Below are 23436 nucleotides of genomic sequence, written 5' to 3'. Positions count from 1 at the left end.
AGAGATGTAGAATGTGGGCAGGAAACACTATAGCTGAGTAATGTAAACATTTATTTCCTTTTCCTGTCTTCACGTTTGAGAGGACTGGAATACTTGTGTTATTTGTGATTACTATAGAAATGACAACATATGTCATTAAGTCCAAATAGATTTAAAGTGTCTGCCCAGCTCTTGGATAATATAAAAATCTTGGACTTTATGCTCTCTCTCAAATGTATATAATATTTGTCTATATAATATATTATTATATTTGTTTATATAGTATAATGTTTGTTTATATAATATAACATATTAGCAGAAATGACAACATACATAAGTCCAAATTGAATTAAAATGTCTACCCAGCTCTTGGAAAATATAAGGATCCTAGACCTTTTCTCTCAAATTCTCTCAAATTTATATTTTTGGGGTTTTTTGGTATTTAATTATATACTACTTCTAAACTCCATAGGATAATCTAATATTGTTTTTTTTAGTTGATATGCTTTAGAATGGCCTACATGTTTAGCATTCTCTGGGAGTTTGTATTTATTTATTTATTTATTTATTTATTTATTTATTTTTAGAGAGAGGGGAAAGGAAGAGAAAGAAGAGAGAAACATCAATGTGTGGTTGCCTCTTGAGCACTCCCTACTGGGGACGTGGCCCACAGCCCAGGCATGTGCCCTGTCTGGGAATTGAACCAGCAAAGCTTTGGTTTGCAGGTTGGCACTCAATCCAGTGAACTGTACAAGCCAGGTGGGAGCTTTTTTTTATAAAGCATTTTTATATTTTATTTATTTATTTGTAAAAGATTTTATTTATTTATTTTTAGACATAGAGAAAGGATGGGAGAAAGAGAGGGAGAGAAACATCAATGTGCGGTTACCTCTCATGCGCACACAACTGGAGATGGGGCCTGCGACCCAGGCATGTGTCCTGACTGGGAATTGAACCAGCGACCCTTTTGTTCACAGGTTGGCACTCAATCCACTGAGTCAAACCTGCCAGGGCACATTTTTATCTTTTAAAAAATATATTGGGGTAACATTGATTAATAGCATTATGTAAATTTCAGGTGTACAGCTTTATATTATATAGCATAAGCATATCTCATTGTGTGCTCAACATCTGAAAATCTAGTCTCCTTCCATCATCATATATTTCACCCCTTTTAGTCTCTTCAGCTTCTCCCAATTCCCTTGATCCTTTGGACTATATAATTCTGGTGTCTGTGTCTATGAGTTTGTTCATTTGTTGCTCTTTGTTTTATATCCCACATATCAATGAAATCCTATGGTTCTTCTCCTTTTCCATCTGACTTATTTCACTTAGCATGATACACTCAAGATCTATCCATGTTGCTGCAAATGGTAATATTTAATCTGGTTTTATGGCTGAGTATTCCATTGTATATGTGCACCACATTGTCTTTATCCAATCATCAATCAAAGAATACTAAAGGTCATTTCCATGTCTTGGCTATTGTAAATGATACTGCAATGAACATATTATGAGTACACGTTTTCAAAATTTTCTAGTAGAACCTAGAAGAGGGATTCCTAGGTCATATGGTAGCTCTAGTCTTAATTTTTTGAGGAAATTTCATATTGTTTTCCATAGTGGTTGAGCCAGTTATTTAATACATTCCCACCAGCAGCGTATGAGGGTTTCCTTTTCTCCACATCCTCTCCAACACTTATTTCTTGTCTTGTCTATAATAGCCATTCTAACAGGTGGAAGGTGGTATCTTATAATGATTTAAATTGCATTTGCTTAATAGCTAATGAAGTTGAGCATCTTTTCACATATTTATTGGCCATTTGTATATTTTGGGGGGAGAAGTGTCTGTTCAGGTCCTCTGCCTATTTTTTAATTGGATTACTTGTTTTGTTGTTGTTGAGTTGCACAAATTCTTTATATATTTTGGATATTAACCCCTTATTGGAGGTGTTATTTGCAAATATCTCTTCCATTTGGTTGGTTGCCTTTTTGTTTTGTTGATGATTTCTTTTGCTGGGTTGAAGCTTTTTAGTTTGATATAGTCTCATTCACTTATTTTTGCTTTTACTTCCTTTGCCTTTGAGGTCAAACACATAAATTCCTCTCTAAGACCAAGGTCCATAAGTTTAGTATTGAATACCTGTATTTTCTTCTATATAATTTATTGTTAGGTCTTATATTTAGGTCTTTGATCCATTTTGAGTTAATTTTTGTTTATGGTGACAAATAGCTGTCTAGTTTCCTTCATTTGCATGTGCTCCATTTCCATTTTTCCCAGAATCATTTATTAAAGAAGTTTTCTTTTCTCCATTGCATACATCTGGCTCCTTTGTCAAAAATTATTTGCCAATATGTATATAAGCTTATTTCTAGACTCTCTGTTCTGTTTCGTTGGTCTGTGTGTCTTTTTACCTGCCCAAACTGTTTGATTATTGTAGCTTTGCAGTACAGTTTGAAGTCAGGGAATGTGATGCCTCTGGCTTTATTTTTTTCCCCTCAGTATTGCTTTGGCTATTCAAGGTTTTCTGTGGTTTCATACATATTTAAAATATTTTGGTTTTATTTCTGTGAAAAATGCCACTGGAAATTTGATGGGGATTGCATTAAATCTGCACGTTGCTTTAGGTAATATAGCCATTTTAACAATGTCAATACTTCTAATGAGTGAACACAAAATATCTTTTCATTTCTTTGTGTCTTCAATTTCTTTTAACAATGTCTTATAGTTTTCAGTACAGGTCCTTCACAAACTTTGCTAAGTTTATTCTTAGGTATTTTATCTTTTCTGTTGCAGTTCTAAATGGGATTGTTTCCATTGTTTCTCTTTCTCATTTTTCATTGTGTGTATATAGGAATACAATAGATTTTTGTATATCGATTTTTGTGTTCTGAAACTTTACTGTATTTGTTTATTGTTTCTAGTAGTTTTTTGGTGAAGTCCTGAGGGTTTTCTATATACAGAATAATGTCATCTGCAGTTAGTGAAAATTTTAATTCTTTATTTATATGCCATTATAAAAATGCATCCAATTAGGATGTTATTTCCTTTTCTTGCCTGATTGCTCTGACTGAATTTTCCAATATTTTGTTGAATGACAGTCACGAGAGTGGACATCCTTGTCTTATTCCTGCTCCTAGAGGAAAATCTTTCAGTTTTTCAGCATTGAGTATTATATTAGTTAAGACTTTGTCATATATGGCCTTTATTATGTTGAAGTACTTTTCTTCTATAGCCATATTATTCAGTATTTTAATCATAATGGGTGTTGCATCATGTCAAATGCTTTCTCTGCATCTTTTTCTACAGTCATTTATTACCTTTTGTTAATGTGATGTATCACATTGATTGATTTGCATATGTTGAACTATCTTTGGTCATGATGAATTCCACCTGATCACAATATGGGATCCTTTTAATGTATTGTACTGGATTTACTACTATTTTTAGGGTTTTTTGCATCTGTGTTCTTCAGAAATAGTGGACTGAGGTTTTTTGTTTGTTTATTTGTTTGTTTCCCTGCATTGCGCTTGCTTGGTTTTGGTATCAAATTAATGTTTGCCTAATAAAATGAGATAGGAAGTATTCCCTTCTCTTTAATCTTTTGGAAGACTTTGAGAAGGACAGGGAGTATGTCTTATTTGAATGTTTGGTAGAATTCACCTGTGAAGCCATCTGGTTCTGGACTTTGTTTTTTGGAGAGAGGTTTCTGAATCCTCTTTCAATTTCCTTACTAGGGATCATTCTGTTTAGGTTTTCAAGTTCTTCATGACTCACTGTAAGGTTATATATTTCTAAGATTTTTTTCATTTTCATATAGGTTGTTGAATTTGGTGGCTTATAGTGCCTTTTATAGTATTCTCGTACAGTCTTTTGTATTATAGCGTTCTGGCAATCCTTTATATGTGGTGTCCATTGTCACTTCTTTTCTTTCATTTCTGATTTTATTTGAGCCCGTTCTCATTTTTTTCCTCAGTGAGTGAAAGGTTTGTCTCATTTTTTTCACTCAGTGAGTGAAAAGTTTGTCAATATATTAATCTTTTCAAAGAACTAGCTCTTTGTTTCATTACATTTTTTTGTTCTCTATTTTATTTCCACTCTAATTTTTATTATTATTTCCTTTGTTCTATTGACTTTGGGCTTTATTTGTTTATTTTCCTAGTTCTTTAAAGTGTAGTATCAGATTCTTTATTTAAAATTTTTGTTACTTTTTGAGTTAGGCCTGTAACACTAAACTTTCTTATTGCTGCTTTTTGCTGTATCCTCCAAATTTTAGAATATTGCATTTTTATTTTTATGTGTTCTATGTATCTTTTGATCACTTCTTTTATTTCTTATTTGACTCAATTGTTTTTCAGTAGTGTGTTGTTTAAACTCCACATATTCATGGTTTTCAGATTTCTTCTTGTAATTGCCAGTCTCATATCGGTTTGGTCAGAAAATATCATTAGTGTCATTTTAATCTTCTTAAATTTATTGAGACTAGTTTCATGCCCCACTATATAGTCTATACTTGAGAATGTTCCATATGGACTTGAAAAGAATACATATTCTGTTGTTTTGGGATGGAAAGTTCTATATATATTGATATGTCATTCAAGGTTGATATTTCCTAATTGATGTTCTGTTTGAATGATCTATACATTCAATGGCATATTCAGGTTTCCTGCTGTAATTGGATTTTTGTCAGTTTCTTCCTTTAGATCTGTTATTAATCATTTTATATACTTTGGTGCTTGTACAGTGGGTGCATATATATTGATAAGTATTATGTATTCTTGATGAATTATTTTAAAATCTATTTTGTTTGATATAAGTATGGCTACACCTGTTTTTCTCTGGGTACTGTTTGCTTGGAGCATCATCTCTTTCACCTCTTTGAGTCTATGTTTGTCTTTATAGCTGAGATGGATCTCTTGGATAAGACATATAGTTGGGTCTTGTTATTTTATCCATCTTTTTACTTTGCGTCTTTTGATTGGTGAGCTTACTCCATTTATACTTAGAGCGATTGCTGATACATGAGGACTTACTGTAGCCATTTTATCTTTTGTTTTCTGGTTACTCTGTATCTCCATTGTGTCTTTCTCCTTGTGTTTCAGTCTGCAATTTTAATTTGGTGGTTTCTTATGATTTTTTCCTTTATTTCCTCTTTTTTATGTTATGTGTCTAAACTCTAGATTTTGTTTTGTGGTTACCATTAATTTATATTAAAAAGTTTCATAGTTGTCATTTTACTTCTAACGGCATTTTATTTTCACTTACTTCTGCAAATTCAGCTCTTTTCCTCCTTCCATGTTTTTGTTGTCACAAAGTATCTTTTATTGCTGCGCATTTGCTTTCAAAGTGCAGAAGTCTTATTTTAAAATGTTTTACCCCTTTATTCTTTATGTTATAATTGTGTTTAATGTCCTATTCTGCAATAGACGTACAATTTCCTGCTTTGGTTTGTTTGTTTGATATTTTACTTAAAGTTTTGTATACTTTTGTCTTTTTGTTTCAGGTAGAAGAGCTTCTTTGAACATTTCTTGGAATGCAGGTGTTGTAGTAGAAATTTTCTGGGTTTTCCTTTGTCTGGGAAGGCCTTTACTTCTCCTTCATATCTAAATAATAACTTTGCCAAATAATATTATTCTTGGCTGACTTTCTAATATTTTGAATATTTGTTTCTACTCATCTTGGCTTGTGAGGTTTCTGTTGAAAAATCTAATGATAGCCTAATGGGATATCCTTTGTAAGTTACATACAGTTTTTTTTTTCCCCTGGCTTCCTTGGAAATTCTTTCTCTGTCATCAACTTTTGACAGTTTTAGTATAATATGTCAAGGAAAAGTTTTTTGCATTGAGATAATTAGGCAATATGTTAGTTTCTCTTTTAAGTATATTTTATTGATTTTGCTATTACAGTTGTCCCATATTTTTCTCCCCTTTATTCCCCTCCACCCTGCACCCCCTTCCATCCCCCCAGCATCCCCCCGTTTAGTTCATGTCCATTGGTTTTACATATAAATTCTTTGGCTTCTAAATTTCCTATACTATTCTTAACCTCCCCTTGTCTATTTTGTACCTACCATTTATGCTTATTTCCTGTACCTTTTTCTTGCATTCTCCCTCCTCTCTCTCCCACTGATAACTCTCCATGTGATTTCCATTTTTCTGATTCTGTTTCAGTTCTAGTTGTTTGCTTAGTTTTTGTTTTTGTTTAAGTTTACTTGTTGATGGTTGTGAGTTTGTTGTCATTTTACTGTTCATAGGTCTTAATCTTTATCTTTTCCTTACAGAAGTCCCTTTAACATTTCATAGAATAAGAGCTTGGTGATGATGAACTCCTTTAACTTGACCTTATCTGGGAAGTACTTTATCTGCCCTTCCATTCTAAATGACAGCTTTGCCAGGTAGAGTCATCTTGGGTGGAGGTCCTTGCCTTTCATGACTTTGAATACTTTTCTGCAGCCCCTTCTTGCCTGTAAGGTTTCTTTTGAGAAATCAGTTGATAGTCTTATGGAACCTCTTTTGTATGTGACTCTCTCCTTTTCTCTTGCTGCTTTTAAGATTGTCTCCTTATCTTTAATCTTGGGTAATTTAATTATGATGTATTTTGGTATGTTTCTCCTTGGATCCAACTTCTTTGAGTTCGAGGGTCCAGCTCTTTCCATAGGGTTGGAAAGTTTTCATCAACTATTTGTTTGATTGGGCTCTCTAGTTCCTCCTTCTCCTTCTGATATATCACTATTCTTTTTTTTAGTTAAAAAAGTTTTTTTAATTGTTATTCAATTACAGATGTCCCCATTTTCCTCTCATTACACTCCCCTGCCCTACCTACCCCTACCTTCCACTTTCAATCCTCCCCCATTGTCTTTGTCCATGGGTCCTTTATTCATGTTGCTTGACTTGACCCTTCCCTGTAGTTCTTGTAGAGTTCTGTTATTACAAAAAAAAAAAAAAAATTCTGTTCTGTCTTCTTTTCCCTACATTATTTTAAAAAAATTGATTTCAGAGAGAGAGGAAGGGGGTGAGGGAGAGAAGGTAAGAGAGATGGAAGAGAAACATTGATCAGCTGCCTCCCACACACACCCTGACTAGGAATCAAACCTGCAGCCTAGGTATTTGCCCTGACCAGAGATCAACCCCAAAACCCTTCAGTGTACAGGATGACACTCCAACCAGCTGAGACACCCGGCCAGGGCCCACCTGGGTCAGTTCTAGATTTCTATCTTTGAGCTCACTAATTCTCTCTTTCATCTGGTCTGCTTGTTTCCAATGCTCTCTAATGCATTCACCTCATTTTTTAAAATAAAAGATTTTATTTATTTATTTTTACAGAAAGGGGAACGTAGGGAGAAAGAGAGGAAGAGAAACATCAATGTGTGGTTGCCTCTCACATGCCCCCCCCGCCCCGCCCCACCTGGGACCTGGCCTGTAACTCAAGCATGTGCTCCCCAACCTGGGAATCAAGCTGGCAACCCTTTGGTTCTCAGGCCAGCACTCGATCCATTGAGCCACACCAGCCAGGGCTCATTTTTTGAGTTTTTCAGCTCCAGAAATCCTGTCTTGTTCTTTTTTATAGTTTTAATCTCTTTGGTAAATTAGTCCTTGTGTTTGTTGATTTTACTCCTGAGTTCATTGGACTGTGTTTCTGAATTTTCTTGTATCTCATTGAGTTTTTTTTTTTCATAACTACAATCTTGAATTGTCATTTAAATCACAATCTTCCATGTTTTGAATTTGTTTCTGGAGACTTCTCATATTTCTTCTGAACTACCTTGTTACTTGGTTACTTACGGTATTTGATACATGATTTCTCTTCCTGAGCAGGTAAAGTAGTAAACTCTTCTTTATTAGATACCATTTTGTTCTTAATCATTTAGCAGGATGACTAGTACAGGTCTTTATTTTGTTTTCCAATAGATGGTGCTATAGTGCAAGTTCTTGTTTTCTCTTCCTGAACACCTGGCACCTCTGGGATCTCAGTAAAATGGTGTCACTTTTGTCCTGGAAAATGCTCTGTATTTTCTGAGGTCGTAGGCTTCCCCTCTGTGTTCAAGCCACCTTATCATCAGGATACCACCAGGCAGAATGTGACAGGTAATAAGGTTCCAGGCTAGTGAGTTTCTGGTGCTGCCTTCTTATCACCAGAGGTTGCCAGCCCCACTCTGCCATTCTAGGCATCTCCACTGCCTCTCCAGCTTGTGCCTCTGCTGGGAACTGCTGCAATGGGATGTGTGGGGGAGTGGTAGATGAGGAGAGGAGAGCTAAGAAATCTATAGCTTTGCCTTCTAGCTACAGATTTGCCATTATTCCATAGCTGCCACACAGTTGTACTGTGTCCCCCTCTGTCACTGAGTTTAGCCTAAATAAGTGCCAGCTGCAAAGGCCAGAATGTTGCTTCTGACACTCCCCACCCCCACCCGCCATTCCTCCGGCTGCTGTTTGAAGGTTGTATCCCCAGTGCTGCCGTCAGCTGGGGCTGTAGTGAGCTCCAGACCGCACCTCTGGCCCTTGATTCTGTCATTGGGTTGTGTTTTCATTTTCATTTGTCTCAAAATATCTTTTGATTTCTTCCTTGATCTCATTATTGACCCATTCATTGTTTAATAACATGTTATTTTTTAAAATTTATTTAAAATTTTTTTAAATTTTTGAAGTTTTCAAATACAGTTAACTTTCAGTATTATTTTGCATTGGTTTCAGGTATATAGAGTAGCGATTATGTTACCGAACAGGGTCTGGCCCACAGCAGGTCTGCCTCAGGCCGGCCTGTAGTGTGAGGGTTCTTGACTTCATGCAGGAATAATTTCACAACATGAGTCTAGGTGACTGAGAGAGGGTGTTTATTAAGGCGGGGGACAGCGAGACAAAGGAAGGACTTAGAAGAAGTAACGGAAGAGAGCCTAGGTGGTGCTCTGCTCTGGCTCCCTAGAAAAGTTATAGGAAAGGAGGAGCCAAGGCCAGGCTGCTGTTAGTTCATTGGGAAGTCAGAGGAAAAGGGGGCCCTGGAGGCAGGATCAGAGGGTAAGCCAGGGTCGAGCTTCCATTGCCCACTGCTCCTCTGGCTGCAGGTCTCCTTGGGACCCTTAGAGTTTAGCAGGAAATAATAGGTTGATGCCAGGAAGGGGTATGACGTGCTCTAGAGAGCAAGCCCCCGCTGAGTCTTTGTCTTGAGGGCTTTTTATCTTTCTTCTGTGGGTGACAATCTTAGAGGAAGGTTTCAACAGAATATTCATCAACTGTTCAGGTGCATATTTAATATTCTAATGCATCAAAATGAGTGCATAAGGGGGTTTGGGAATATTCTTTGGTCTGCTATACTGTTTTACTTATATCTGCCTGGCTTTTAATGTTGTGTGTGTGTGTTTTTTTTTAATTATTTGTTCCCTTGACTTTATCTGTGCTTGGGTTTAGCTGGCGCAAATGGCATTAATTGGGTCTCTGTTCTCTATTTCCCAGACCAGGGAGATTTAAGCTATGTATTCTCTGGTTAGGGAGGAGAGGTATAACCATTTGCTCTTGAGTGTCCTTGGATAGGGGAGATAAGGTCTTGTGATTCACCAGCTGGTTGTAAGATACTGAAACTGTTTGGCCTTGTTCAATATTCATGTCTTAGTTTTACCATTTCACTTGCCAAGGAACTTTCCTAGCTTCTTACTATCCTGTCCTGTCACCATTAGCTGATACTTCTAGTATTCACCTGACACCATATGTAGTTATTGCAATATTATTGACTATATATCCTATGCTGTACTTTATATAGCTGTGACTATTCTGTAACTTCTTTTTTTTAGATTGTATTTAATGATTAATTTTTAGAGAAAGGGAAGGAGAGAAACATCAATGTGTGCTTGCCTCTTGTGTGCCCCCAACTAGGGACCTGGCCTACAGCCCAGGCATGTGACCTGACTGGGAATCGAACCGGTGAGTCTTTGGTTTCCCGGCTGGCACTCAATCCACTTAGCCACATCAGCCAGGGCTATTCTGCAACTTCTTAATCCTTTTACTTCTTTTACTTAGACCCCCAAATCCCCTCCCATTTGACAATCACCTGTCCAGTTTCTATGTCTGAGTCTGTTTCAATTTTGTTTATTATTTTGTTTTCTAGATTCCACATATAAGTGAAGTAATACGATATTTATTTTTTTCTTACTGATATATTTCACTGAGCATATACACTCTAGGTCTATCCTTGCTGTGGCAAATGGTGATATTTCATTTTTTTTAATGGTTGAGTAATAGTCCACTGCATATATGTACCACTTTTTTATTCACTTGGGTTGCTTCCATATTTTGGCTATTTTAACTAATGTTGTGATGAACATAAGGGTGCATATATTCTTGCAAATTAATGTTTTGGGTTTCTTTGGAAAAATACCCAGAAGTGGAATCACTGGGTCATAAGGCAGTTCCATTTTTAACTATTTTTAGGAAGCTCCATACTGTTTTTCACAGTGGCTGCACCAATTTGAAATTCCACCAGTAATGCCCAAGGGTTCCCTTTTTTATGCATCCTCACTGTTGGTTTTTGTTCATTTATTGATGACAGACATTCTGACAGGGATGAGGTAATATTTCTTTGTGGTTTCAATTTTTATTTTTCTGATGATTAGTGATGTTGAACATCTTTTCATATGTCTATTGGCTATCTGTGTCACGTTACCGGTGCTGCAACGAATTGAAGAGGCAGGAGACTGAATGCGATGAGCAGCAGGGGACTTCGCGGACGTGACCAACTAAGCCCCCGAGCCAAGGGAAAGAATCTATTTTATTAGCAGGCTTCAACAATACAAAGAATGCAAGCTGATTTGAGAACCCCCTGACCTGATATTTATCAAGACTGCAGGGACAGACATTCCTTACATTAATCTAGTCACTAAAGCCAGTTCTTAAGAACCCTCAAGGAAGTACCATACATAGATAACACTCACTGTCTCTTCGTGGCGTTCCACCTCCCCCGCCGGCCAGTTTGCTGGTCAATTGAGGATATGCAGACAATAAGCTTCTCCTTGCAGGCAACTCCCTTGGCTAGATGCATCCGTCTTCCACATTTCCCCCTTTTTGTTTTTGGCCCTTCAGTCTGTGCAACATCATGGTGAAGATGGCCATTTGATGTTGGTATTGTTGGTGGTCTCGTTGCCCCTGGCGCCAGACTAGGCAAAGAATAAACAGTGCAATTAAGCAACAACAAAAAACAACTGCAGTACTCCCTCCCAGAGCCTTAGAGCCATTTAAAGGATTTATATTTTTTTATGCCATCTGAAATTCCCTGCCAACAAATCATGCCCTGAAATGAGCTTAAGTTGCTCTTGAAAAGTTTCTTCAATATGCTTTTGCAACTGTATAATTTCATCAGTTACATTAGAATGATGGAGTAGATGTTTTTTGATATTTTCCCAAGGGAACTGGGTTTGATTCCAAGGGATAGGGATTACACAAAATGAGGACACATTCCAATCACATTTCAAATGAATTTGCATTTGTAAACTAACAATTTGATCTCCTAACATAATAACAGCTTGTTCCAAATCTTCAAGACAAGTGTTTAATTCAGAATCTATTTGGCTTTGAGCAGTCCAAAGTTGCTCAGATTGTTCATGCCACTGCTGTACATATTGTACAGTTTGAACACTTTGGTGGATAGCCACCCCAGCTGTAGCAGCATAGCGATCACAGCAGTGAGTCCAAGAATAATAGCTATCAAAAGTCCAATCATTCTTCTTGTCCTTTTCTTCAGGGTCTCGACCAGATGCGGAAATAGCATCATAGATGGAGAATCTTGCCATGGTCTCGGGAGGTACACAGGAAGCCACATATCTGTTCTAGCCTTTAGTAAATATAGAGCTTGAGAAGATTCATTAAATTTTATAGATGAATTAAGGCACGTATAGAAAGAACAATTATGACAAGTAAGGGTATAATTAGAGCTGTTCCAAATTACATTTCCTGTCATCATTAAGTATGGTAATCTTACACAGGTTTGTGTCCATCTAGTAACATTTTTCTTAAAAGACAGGTGAGTATGATTATTAGTAGAATTTGCCATATATTTCTGACCCATGCTGACATAGTGTTACGGAAAGCCAGACTCAAGACACGATTCAGGGAACGGAGTAAGCCTTTATTCACACGCGCGGGCTCAGAGGAGGCAGTCTCCAAATTCTGAGCCCCGAATCGGGGTTAGATAGGGGTTTATAAGCCCTAGCATTCCGGAGGGAAACAGATGGGCTTCCCGGGTGGGGGAAGGGATTAGCATTCAGATGGGAGATTGATGTGCTACCCAGGCGGGGGAAGGGATGTGAAAACGGGCTACAGAAACAGATAAGCAATGATTAACAGTTAACCTGGGAGGGGTCTCTGGCTAGGCTGCTCCTCTTAAATCATCTTGCCCTTATCATTCCCCCCTTTGATGCTAGACGAGATTGGCCTGAGTCTTAGCATCATCACACAAGCCACGGTGGTCACTCTGTTGGGGTTGGGTCGGGAGTCTTTGGTATCGGTGATGCTGGAGGAGCAGCACTCGAGCAGCGGCTCGTCTGGTGACCGCGGTCTCTAGGTTATTAATGAGGGTACGCAGCAGCCAGGGTCCTAGACTTATTCCTAAGAGGAGTAATATCAGGGGGCCTAGGAATGGAGCCAGCCAGCGGAGCCAGATTTGGGTATCTAAGCTCCATGTCCCTTGCCCTGACTGTCGGTAGCGCTTCGCACCATCTTTCAGCTCCTTAACCTTCTGGGTTAAGATTCCAGCCTAGGAATAGGCAAGTCCCCCCTTTTTCTGCTCTGAGGAGATCTAGGGCTCGCCTATTCTGCAGGGATCATGCCTTGGTTGCCGACTAAGATGGTTGGTCACTACTCTGGGGTGGGATCAGGTCTCTGGTTCCTCGGGTAGATGGCCCACTGTCCTTCAGTTCTCTTCAGCCAGACTGTGGGGGCTCCCTTCGAGGTGGAGGTTCGGTGGCTCCGAAGTCCTGACTCGTCTGGATCTGCTGCTGCCTTGGCTCGAGTGTAGTGGATCCAGGGGGTTATTCCTGTAACTTTAAGGGCAGTAGGGGTGGTTAATAGTACTAGATGTGGGCCCGTCCAAATGGGTTGGAGTGGTTCCTTTTTCCAATCCTTTACCCATACATACTGGCCTGGACGGAAGGGGTGTGCTGGCCTCCCTCGGGGTTTGGGTTCCTGGCCCAATTGGGCCCCGCAGATCCTGTCTAGGGTCTTACCCAACTGTTGTAAGTACTGGGTCTGCTGTAACTCCCTCTTCTGTAGAAGGTCATTGGGACTTCCTATTCTAGTTATAGGTGGGGGTCTTCCAAAAACTAACTCATAGGGAGTATACCCCGAGGGGTTCAGGGCATTCCTAACCCGTAGCAGGGCTAGTGGTAACAGGTCTGTCCATGGCAGGCCGGTTTCTTGATGGAACTTAGCTAGGGTTTCCTTGAGAGTTCGGTTCATTTGTTCCACTTTACCAGAGCTTTGGGGTCGATAGGCCGTGTGTAGCTTCCAGTCGATGTGCAGGAGCCAGGCGACCTCCTGAACCACCTGGGCGATGAACGCCGGGCCATTGTCACTACCAATGGTGAGTGGGAGCCCATATCTGGGTATAATTTCCCTGAGTAGGATTCGGGTTACTTCCCGAGCTTTCTCAGTTTTGGTGGGGAAGGCTTCTACCCAACCCGAAAAGGTGCAGATCAGGACCAGGAGATACTTAAATCCTCGGCTGGTCTTGACTTCTGTAAAGTCAATCTGGAGGTCCTCGAAGGGCTGGGACCCCTTGTGTTGGACTCCCGGTGGGGCCCCTTGATGCGGGGCTGCGTTGTTCCTTGCGCAGGTAACGCATGGAGCCAAGGCTGTTGAGCACAGGGTTGACAGGTTGGGGAAGTAGAAATACCTTTTGAGCAAGTTTTCCAGGGAGGTCTTACCCAGGTGGGTCAGATGGTGGCAGTTTCTGACTAAATTGCTGGCCTGGCTCTGGGGCACATATACGCGCCCATCAGGTAACCTCCAAGTTCCCTCGGGGGTTTCTTGTCCTCCGGCCTGTTGGGCCCATTTCATTTCTGCTGGCTCATAGTCCCGACGGTTAATGGGGTTCCCCAGCAGGGGTCCGAGAAGGGAGGGCTGTACTTCTGCCATCTCACCACATACTGTGGCAGCCTTTGCTGTCGAGTCCGCCTTCTGGTTCCCGCGGGCCGGTATGGTGTCTTGTTTGGAATGGCCTTTGCAGTGGATGACGGACACCGCAGTTGGGGCCCACACTGCTTCGAGGAGACGCAGGATTTCTGTCTTGTTTTTAATTTCCTTTCCTTCTGCTGTCAGCAGCCCGCGTTCTCGGTAGATGGCCCCGTGGATGTGCAGGGTGGCATAGGCGTACTTGGAGTCGGTGTAGATATTGACTTTCCGGTCCCGGGCCAACTCCAGTGCTCTTATTAAGGCCCAGAGTTCCGCTCTCTGGGCCGACCATCCAGAGGGCAAGGTTTTGGCTTCTACCACCTGGTCAAGTGTGGTTACTGCGTACCCTGCCACTCGGACCCCTTCTCTCATATAACTGCTGCCGTCTGTGAAATAGGTCACATCAGCATTGGGCAGAGGCTGGTCCTGCAGGTCCGGTCGGCTGGCATAGACCTCCTCAGTAACCTCTAGGCAGCAGTGGTCTGGGTCCCCTAGTTCGGTCGGCAGGAAGGTTGCAGGGTTTAATCTTTTTACAGTCTTTACCTGGACCCGAGGATTCTCTTGGAGTATGCCCTGCCCTGTACCGGTCCAGGGCTGCTCTTCCCTGTTCGGTGTTGTGATCCCAGTCGGGTTGGGTCTCTGGGGCTGCCACCCGAGCGTACTGGGCTGGGTCTATTGTGCCCACTGGAGCGTTGGCTTCTAGATATCTCTGGGCCTCCTGGAAGACTCTGCGCCTCTCTTCCGTATTAAAAAGGGTTAGGAGCAACTGGCGGCAATCGTGCCACGTTGGCCGGTGAGTTTGCATAATGGACTCCATTAGGTCTACGAGTGCCTGGGGCTTCTCCGAATATGAGGGTGTGTGGTGTTTCCAGTTCAAGAGGTCAGTTGTGGTAAAGGGCTGATAGTAAAACACGACCGGTCCCGGGTATAAGGTCCCATCAGGCCCCGTTCGTGGCAGGCCCTGGGTCTCCCGCAGTGGCATCTGGAGGGACTGGTGGTGTCTTAAGCGGGAGGCGATAGGAGATTCTGGGGGCGCTGTTGCCTCAGGCTGCGGGGGCGAGACTGAAGGGGGCGGTGTTTCAGGCGCCTCTGCCTGACCTCCCAAGTTCCTAGCTGGGTAAGAGGGAGGCTGCACCGGGGGGTCTTCCTCTGGCGGGCCTTGATAGATAGGGGGTCTCGCCACTGATTTGGCAACTAGGATGCGGGTTACATCCCTTTCCTTTGATCGGGAGCAACAGTTCCGGGCTCCCCTGGCTCGCCCTCCCGTAGCACCTAGGTGACGAGGTTTGACCCCCGCACCCTTCCGGAGCCAGTCGGGCATCTCTTGCACTAGCTCCTGCCACTTTTCTATGTAGAGGAATTGGTTTGGGTGTCCTGGACTTCCTGTGACTATGAGATGGACAGCCCTAATTATGTCTAGGTCAAGGGTTCCTTCAGGAGGCCAGCCTACCCCGAACCTGGGCCACTCAGCGGAACAGAAAATTTCTAATTGCCCCGGATCCATATCGGGCTGCTGGCCCCGGAACCGGTCGAAATTCCTTAACATGCAATCTAAAACGGTAGACTGTCTGCCCCCCATGATCCCTCCCGAAATGGCGCAGACAAACGGGGGCAGCAGGGATACTTTCGCTTTCGCCCGCCTGGCCTCTCCTCTCGCGAGGGACTTGGGTCTGTCTTAGGTATGGCTGCCCGAGTAGAGTCCGGGTTAGCTTCCCAGCCGTTATGCCGTATGACAGACCGAGGACCCGCAGGTTAGGGCTCACTCAGACTCCGTAGGCTCGGGGGAACACCGCTGGCCTGTGGAGCCACACAGTCAGTCACTCACTCAATCACACAGAGGTTAACACTTTCCCTCCCGACAGGGAAACCGTGCCAGAGGCCGGTCGGCCTGAGAGGTGATCAGCCTCTCCTTCCACCACTTATAGGTGGGTCTGATTCGGGTCTGGTCCCCGGGGCACTTACCAATCTGGCGCCTTCAGGTAGGCTTGGGTCCGCTCCCCGAGTGCCCAGGTTATGGAACGGCCCGAGGTCGGGGCCAAGGGGAGCCCAGCCCCTCGGGACCCGAAATCACCGGGGCACGTGCTTCCCTCTGGAGTCCGGGCTCGCCCGGTCGACCCCAGCCGTCTTCACCGGAGGCAAACGGCCTGCTCGTGTGAGTCGCTTCCTGGTCAGGGAACCAAATGTTACGGAAAGCCAGACTCAAGACACGATTCAGGGAACGGAGTAAGCCTTTATTCACACGCGCGGGCTCAGAGGAGGCAGTCTCCAAATTCTGAGCCCCGAATCGGGGTTAGATAGGGGTTTATAAGCCCTAGCATTCCGGTGGGAAACGGATGGGCTTCCCAGGTGGGGGAAGGGATTAGCATTCAGGTGGGAGATTGATGAGATTGATGTGCTACCCAGGCGGGGGAAGGGATGTGAAAACGGGCTACAGGAACAGATAAGCAATGATTAACGGTTAACCTGGGAGGGGTCTCTGGCTAGGCTGCTCCTCTTAAGTCATCTTGCCCTTATCAATAGGCTGCGATGCTGTCACTAAGTTCCATAAATGAGGTTGGATAGGTCCTCCAGGTAAGTGAGGCGCACTAGGTGACATGCCTCCTCCATGTCATACAAGGGTATTATTCCCGGATGTGGATATTCATCCATGGCCATCGGAATGCCATCTTAGATCGGACCCTTTTCCTTTCACTTGGGAGGAACCATGAGGGCTCCATCAGTGACGCTTCCATTGGAAGTATTAATTAAAACCCAAGCTATTTCTCCTTTACATCGTTCCCAATGTACCTAGTCACTAAGATAAGGAACCGTGGTAAGTATGACATGGGGGCAAATCTGGAGGCGAGTGGAAATCTCCAGATTTAGTGCCCATGAAAGTTTTACCTTTAAGAATGTACAGTACTCTTTTTCCTCCCTCCTTTCAGGTGGTATTCTTTACTAGGGACAGCCATGCCGCGGTCTGTGATTTCAAACAATGACTACCGTTGTCAATACAAATTGGAATTCCTTCTATTCCTACTTCATAAAATGCAATGGTAGTTCCCTCTTCTCCTGGGACTAAGGGTCCTCTTTGATCATGAGGCCCTGGCATCCAGCAGGTCTCATTAGTATAGACAGGTACTGCTGAATCCCACCAATGAACTCCCCTTTTAAGAGGAAGGTTAGGAATATAAGCCCAGTAAGTAAAGTTAGCCCCGTAACATCCACTAACCTGAATAGTGATAAGAGAGATCATGGCCAGGAACACCGCCTTGGCATTCACCGGTTGCCCAGTACGCTTTACCAGCTGTTCACCCTCAAGGGTCAGACATTTTACTTGCCCCCAAGTAGGAATAAAGGCTCAGCGAGTGGTAGATAATGCCCGGTGAGAGGTATTGATTGGGAATCTTCAAACTGGATTATTCAAAGTCAATTCCCTCATAGTATCTGTTGGAGGATCTACATCATCATATCTTCTTTTGCTCATTGTTTCAGCTTTATAAGCTGAGCTGGAATCCACAGCTCGTCACCAGCTTCTGAAATGACACAAGCATATCCTCGGCCCCACCGTCAGACTTTCCCGGGCACACAGTGATCTAATTCATTGCGATACCAAACTGGCTGCCTGAGCTCAGCAGACGGAGTGGTTACCCAATGCCTTTCTGCAGCAGCAGAGTCTGTCTCATTTCGATTTAAAAAATTTAGAGTAAACAATGTTTGATGTAACTGTGTTCTTGGAGATAGAACTCCTCCATCTCCCCCTTTTTGTTTTAAAATCATATTTTTTAAGTTCTGATGAGCTGGCTCTACAAGGGCTTGTCCAGTAGGTTTATAGGGGATTCCAGTTACATGCTGAATAGACCATAACATGAAAAATTGTTGAAGGGAGATGCTGAGATAACTGGGTGCATTTTCTGTTTTAATTTTATCTGGAATTCCCATTACATTAAAGGCTTCTAACAAATGATTTTTTGATATGAGAGGCCTTTTCTCCAGACTGTGCAGAAGCCCATAAGAATCCAGAATAAGTATCAATGGATACATTAACATACTGTAATTTCCCAAGGGAGGAAACATGAATTACATCCGTCTGCCAGAGTGCATTGGGCGCATTTCCTCTTGGGTTACTTCCTATAGGCAAGTGCTGACCTTGTAGCGACCTACATTAAGGACATTGATTTAGAATTGTCTAGGCCTCTCTATGAGTAATATTAAATTTGGAAATAAGACCTCTCTTGTTGGTATGACTGAAAATCTTTTGCTTGTTGTACTGTACCTATTAATAATTTATCAATTGTGTCATTACCTGCAGCAATAGGTCCAGGTAACCCAGAATGTGCTCTGACATGAGTAATGAATAAGAGGATTGTCACGAGATCTAATTAGCATTTGAAGTTTCTGAAAATAAGGATAGATTGGAGACTGAGAATCAGTCAAATGCACTGTTTCAATAGCCTTAACAGCTTTTTCAGCATATTGGGAATCTGTGATGATATTAACAGATTGGGGAACATCTGTTAAGAGTAATATAATGGCAGAAAGTTCTGCCTGTTGAAATGAAGTACAGGAAGACTGCACTACTTCAGTAGTGGGTCCATGGTATCCAATCACGCCTTATTTATTGGCATCAGTGAAATAAGGAGCTGCTTTTGGAATAGTGTCAGTGCTAATTAATTTTGGCAAGATCAGCTTTGTTCTTTTCAAAAACTGTACTCTTTTATCATCGAGATAACGATTAGAGAATTCACCTCAGTAATCAGCACAAGTCATTTGCCATTCCATGGAATTCTGCATGAATGGTTCTAATTCTTTCAGAGGCAAAAGAACAATAATTTCTTCAGGATCTTTAGCACTTATCTGCTTAAGGCGATGATGTGCTTTCAAGATAAGTTGTACAATTTTCTCTGTGTAACTGACAAGTTTCTTAATTTGTTTATGGGGTAAAAATAGCCATTCCAAAATAGGTTGAGATTGCCAAAAAATCCCTGTGGGAGAGTGTTTAGGGGGAAAGATAACAAGAGTTATTTTCTGGGAAGGATCTACTCTATCTAAATATTGGCTTGCCATTTGCTCTTCAATTAATTTTAGTTCCTCTTTGGCCAGAGGGGTCAGTTCTCTCGGGCTATCTAAAGCAGTCTCCCTGCAATATGGAGAATAAATTCTGCATAGCATAAGTTGGGATTCCTAATGTAGGTCAAAGCCAATTGATATCACCTAATAATTTCTGAAAATTATTTAAGGTTTTAAGTTCATCAGTCCTAATTTTTACCTTTTGAGGTCATATCTTATTCTTTTCCATTTTATGTCCTAAATAAAGGAAAGGTTATTGTTTCTGTACTTTTTCTTTAGCAATTATTAGACCATATTTAGACAAAACTTGTTCTGCAATTTTAAATATATCATTAAGATAATCCATGTTTTCTGCTGCTAAAAGAATGTCATCCGTGTAATGAATAAGTAAACTTTGAGGGAATAATTTTCTAATTTCTTCTAGAAGTAAGTTAACAAACTGCTGACACAATGTAGGGCTCTTGAGCATACCTTGTGGCAATACTTTCCATTGATAGCTCTGAGTGGGTTTCTGATTATTAACTGAAGGAACTGTAAATGCAAATTTTTCTTTGTCTTTTGGATTTAGAGGAATGGTAATAATTAGATGCCAATTTTCAGGAATCATACTGAGTTGTGGTAGTCCTGGTTGCAATGGGCCCATAGGTTGAATTATTGAGCTTACTTTTCTTAAATCTGTTAACATTCTCCATTTTCCAGATTTTCTCTTAATTACAAAAACAGGAGAATTCCATGGGCTAATAGTGGGCTCAATCCTATTTTGTTCTAATAATTCCTGAACAATGCTCTCCAAAGCAGTAAGCTTCTCTTGAGTTAAGGGCCACTGTTCTACTCATATTGGCTTATTAGTTAACCATGTTAATGGCAGGGCGAAGCTTTGAACAGTGGCCCCTAATAAAAAGGATTTGAATTTACACTCAGTAATTGTCTCTGTTCTTTAGATATAGAAGGGAGTTGAAGAGACACTCCCCACTGGCTAAGTAAATCTCGGCCCCATAAATTAACTGCAGCAGAGGCCACAAAGGGTGTAAGATATCCCTTTTGTCCTTCCGGACCTAAGCATTCAAAGGTATTTACACTCTGATAGACAGTGTTCAAAGATCCAATTCCAGTAAAAGTAGTTGGTACTTCTGCTTTAGGCCATTCCTTAGGCCATTGTTTCATGGATGTAAATAGAAACATCTGCTCCAGTATCTAATAGTCCTACAAAAGACTGTCCATTTATAGCCACTGCCAATTGAGGGTGTTGACCCAAAAATGTTTGCCACCAAACCTCATTGTCAGTACTACCAAATCCTCCTTTCCTGTTCACTGGAGCAGTTTTACTTTTAACATAAGGTAACAATAGTAATTGTGCAATTTGATCTCCTTGTTTAATTTGATAAGATTGAGAGGTTTTTTACCATTATTAGAATTTCTCCCTGATAATCGCTATCAATTACTCCAGGGAGTACTTGAATTTCTTTAGTTGTGAGGCTAATTCTGCCCAACAATAGTCCCACAGTTCCTTTTGGAATAGGGCCAAAGATTCCTGTTTTAACTTTAAGTAATCCATTAGCTGGAATAATTAAAATACTTTCACCACCAGGTATATCTAAGGCTGCACTGCCGGTCCGACATTCTCTGGAAACTCCATAGGAGTATGGAAAGGCTGACATCCCGTATTCTTTCTGCTCGGGCCCCAGAATGGGCCCCCTCAGCTGTTTCCCGGCCCTTGATGAAGGGCCAGTCCCTGCTTATTAAATTTTGAATGACATTCATGAGCCCAGTGCATGCCTTTTCCGCACTTAGGGCAAATTCCTGGTGGATCATTGTCTTCTTTTTGTCCTTTTTTATTTCTTTTTTGTCCTAGTCCCTTTCTGTAATCTTTTCTTAAATGTCCCAATTTTCCACAATTGAAACATCTGGTTTGATTGGTTTTCAGGAAGGATTGCAAAGCCGCTGCTAATAAATTGGCCTTATAGGACTCTGATCCTACATCAGCACAAGCTTTAATATACTCCTCTAAGGGAGCATTTTGAGCCTTTAAAGGTTGCAGAGCTTTTTGACATTCAGAATTAGCATTTTCAAAAGCCAAAGTTTTAACTAATAGCTCTCGTAAATCAGCATTTCTCACTGTTCTAATAATGTTAGTATGCAGTCTGGCCACAAAATCCACATATGGCTCCGTGGGCCCTTGAATAATTCATGCAAAGGATCCATATGCTTGCCCTGGCTGTTCAACTCTCTCCCAGGCCCTCTGCCAACACAGCTTGGCCCGTATGATAGCCACCTCATCAGAAAGTAACGGAGCCGGTATTTCTACCCATTGTCCCATTCCTGTTAGCTGATCAGCAGTTATTTGGACTGGAGGATTCAAGGCTTGATTTTTCCTCTCCTGAACTTGTGCCTCATCCACCCACCAAGTTCTTAGTTGGAGATACTAGCTAGCCTCCAAAATAGTTTTAACCAAAACATCCCAATCATAAGGAATCATCCTGTGCTCATTTCCCAAGCTTTGCAATAATCCCATCGCTTAAGTGGATTGCATACCATATGCCAAGACTGCTTGCTTTAATTCTTTAATAGTTTTAAAAGAAAGAGGAGTATAAGTAGCTTGCACAGATCCATTTGGAAATTGAGGATATTGAGGATCTGGAGGCATCTGCTGCTGCACCACAGGGTAAGCTTCCACTGCCGTAGCGTAAACTTCCAAATCCCCTTCTTGTCTACCTTGGGCTACTGCCCTCATCATTGTACTTCCTAACGGCAAAGCCAAGGTATTTTCATTATTAATATCTCCTCCCAAAAATGACATCTTCCTCTCATAAGGAGGAGCGGTAGGAAAAGTGGGAGCTGCGAGAGGTGGACCAGCAAGTTTTTCATCTAATTTAGAAATCAAGTTACACAGCGTTCCAATCTGGGACTCTAATCCTGTCAACGTTTTGGGGGGTGCACTCTCATCTTTTCACTTTCAGGGGTCTCGGACTCAGAGTCTGATTTTTGCTCTACTTGCTTGAGTAGAGGATAAAGTTGTTTCTTTAGTTCTTCCGGTTTTTCTTCCTCAAATAACTCTGGCAAGTGCCACTCACTGTTATTTGGAACTTTAGTAGAGCGGGACCCCGCCTTTGGCATGGGATGAGGAACAGGCGGTAATGGCTGGGAAAATATTTCATCAGCCGACTGATGTTCTCTTGGTAACTTAATAGAGGGACGATGTATTTCCCCATCCGTAACCGCTCCAGCTTCCACCGAAATCTCGGAGTCAGATTGTAAAGGCTTTAAAGCCAAAGAAACCGAATGACATAAAGACCAACCGAAAGTGGAAGGTGCTCGCCCTGCTGATAAGCACAGCGCAAGGCCTCAAGAATCTGCTTCCACGCTTTCAACTTTAGGGCGGCCTTCCCCTGGGGTTTAAACCAGTAACAATGTTTCCTCGCTAGGACAAAAAGTTCTCGGCAATGTTTCTGTTTCACCGTTACTCCTGCTCCCTTTAAAAGCGAGCGGATTAGGCGAGCATATTCCGCCTCTACTGACGGAGAATTCCCCATTACCCTTAACGGCTGCCGCTGGGTTCGCTTTCCCCTGAGCGTACTATTCCCCAGCGGCTCAGCGCCGCCGTTTCTTACCGGGCCAGGTCCGGTTTCGAGCCCCACGTTGGGCACCACTTGTCGCGTTACCGGTGCTGCAACGAATAGAAGAGGCAGGAGACTGAATGCGATGAGCAGCAGGGGACTTCGCGGACGTGACCAACTAAGCCCCGAGCCGAGGGAAGGAATCTATTTTATTAGCAGGCTTCAACAATGCAAAGAATGCAAGCTGATTTGAGAACCCCCTGACCTGATATTTATCAAGACTGCAGGGACAGACATTCCTTACATTAATCTAGTCACTAAAGCCAGTTCTTAAGAACCCTCAAGGAACTGTCTCTTGGTGGCGTTCCACCTCCCCCGCCGGCCAGTTTGCTGGTCACGCGAGGATATGCAGACAATAAGCTTCTCCGTGCAGGCAACTCCCTGGGCTAGATGCATCCGTCTTCCACATACCTGCATGTCCTCTTTGGACAAGCGTCTATTCCGGTCCCTATCCAATTTTAAAAATTTAATTTTGGGTTGGTTTTTTTTTTCTTTTATTCTTTTTGGGGTGTTAGGTTTATAATTTGTTGTAGTCCCATTTGTTTATATATTTTTTTCTTATGTTTCTCTTGCTTGGGGAGTAATATCAGAATAAACAGTGCTAAAAGAAATGGCAGATATTTTGCTGCCTATGTTTTCTTCT

Source organism: Pteronotus mesoamericanus, unplaced genomic scaffold, assembly GCF_021234165.1.
Source record: "Pteronotus mesoamericanus isolate MK-2021 breed Mesoamerican mustached bat unplaced genomic scaffold, CSHL_Meso_final contig_20, whole genome shotgun sequence".
NCBI lineage: Eukaryota > Metazoa > Chordata > Mammalia > Chiroptera > Mormoopidae > Pteronotus > Pteronotus mesoamericanus.
The sequence above is the reverse complement of the archived record's forward strand: the minus strand, read 5'-3'. Positions refer to the sequence as shown.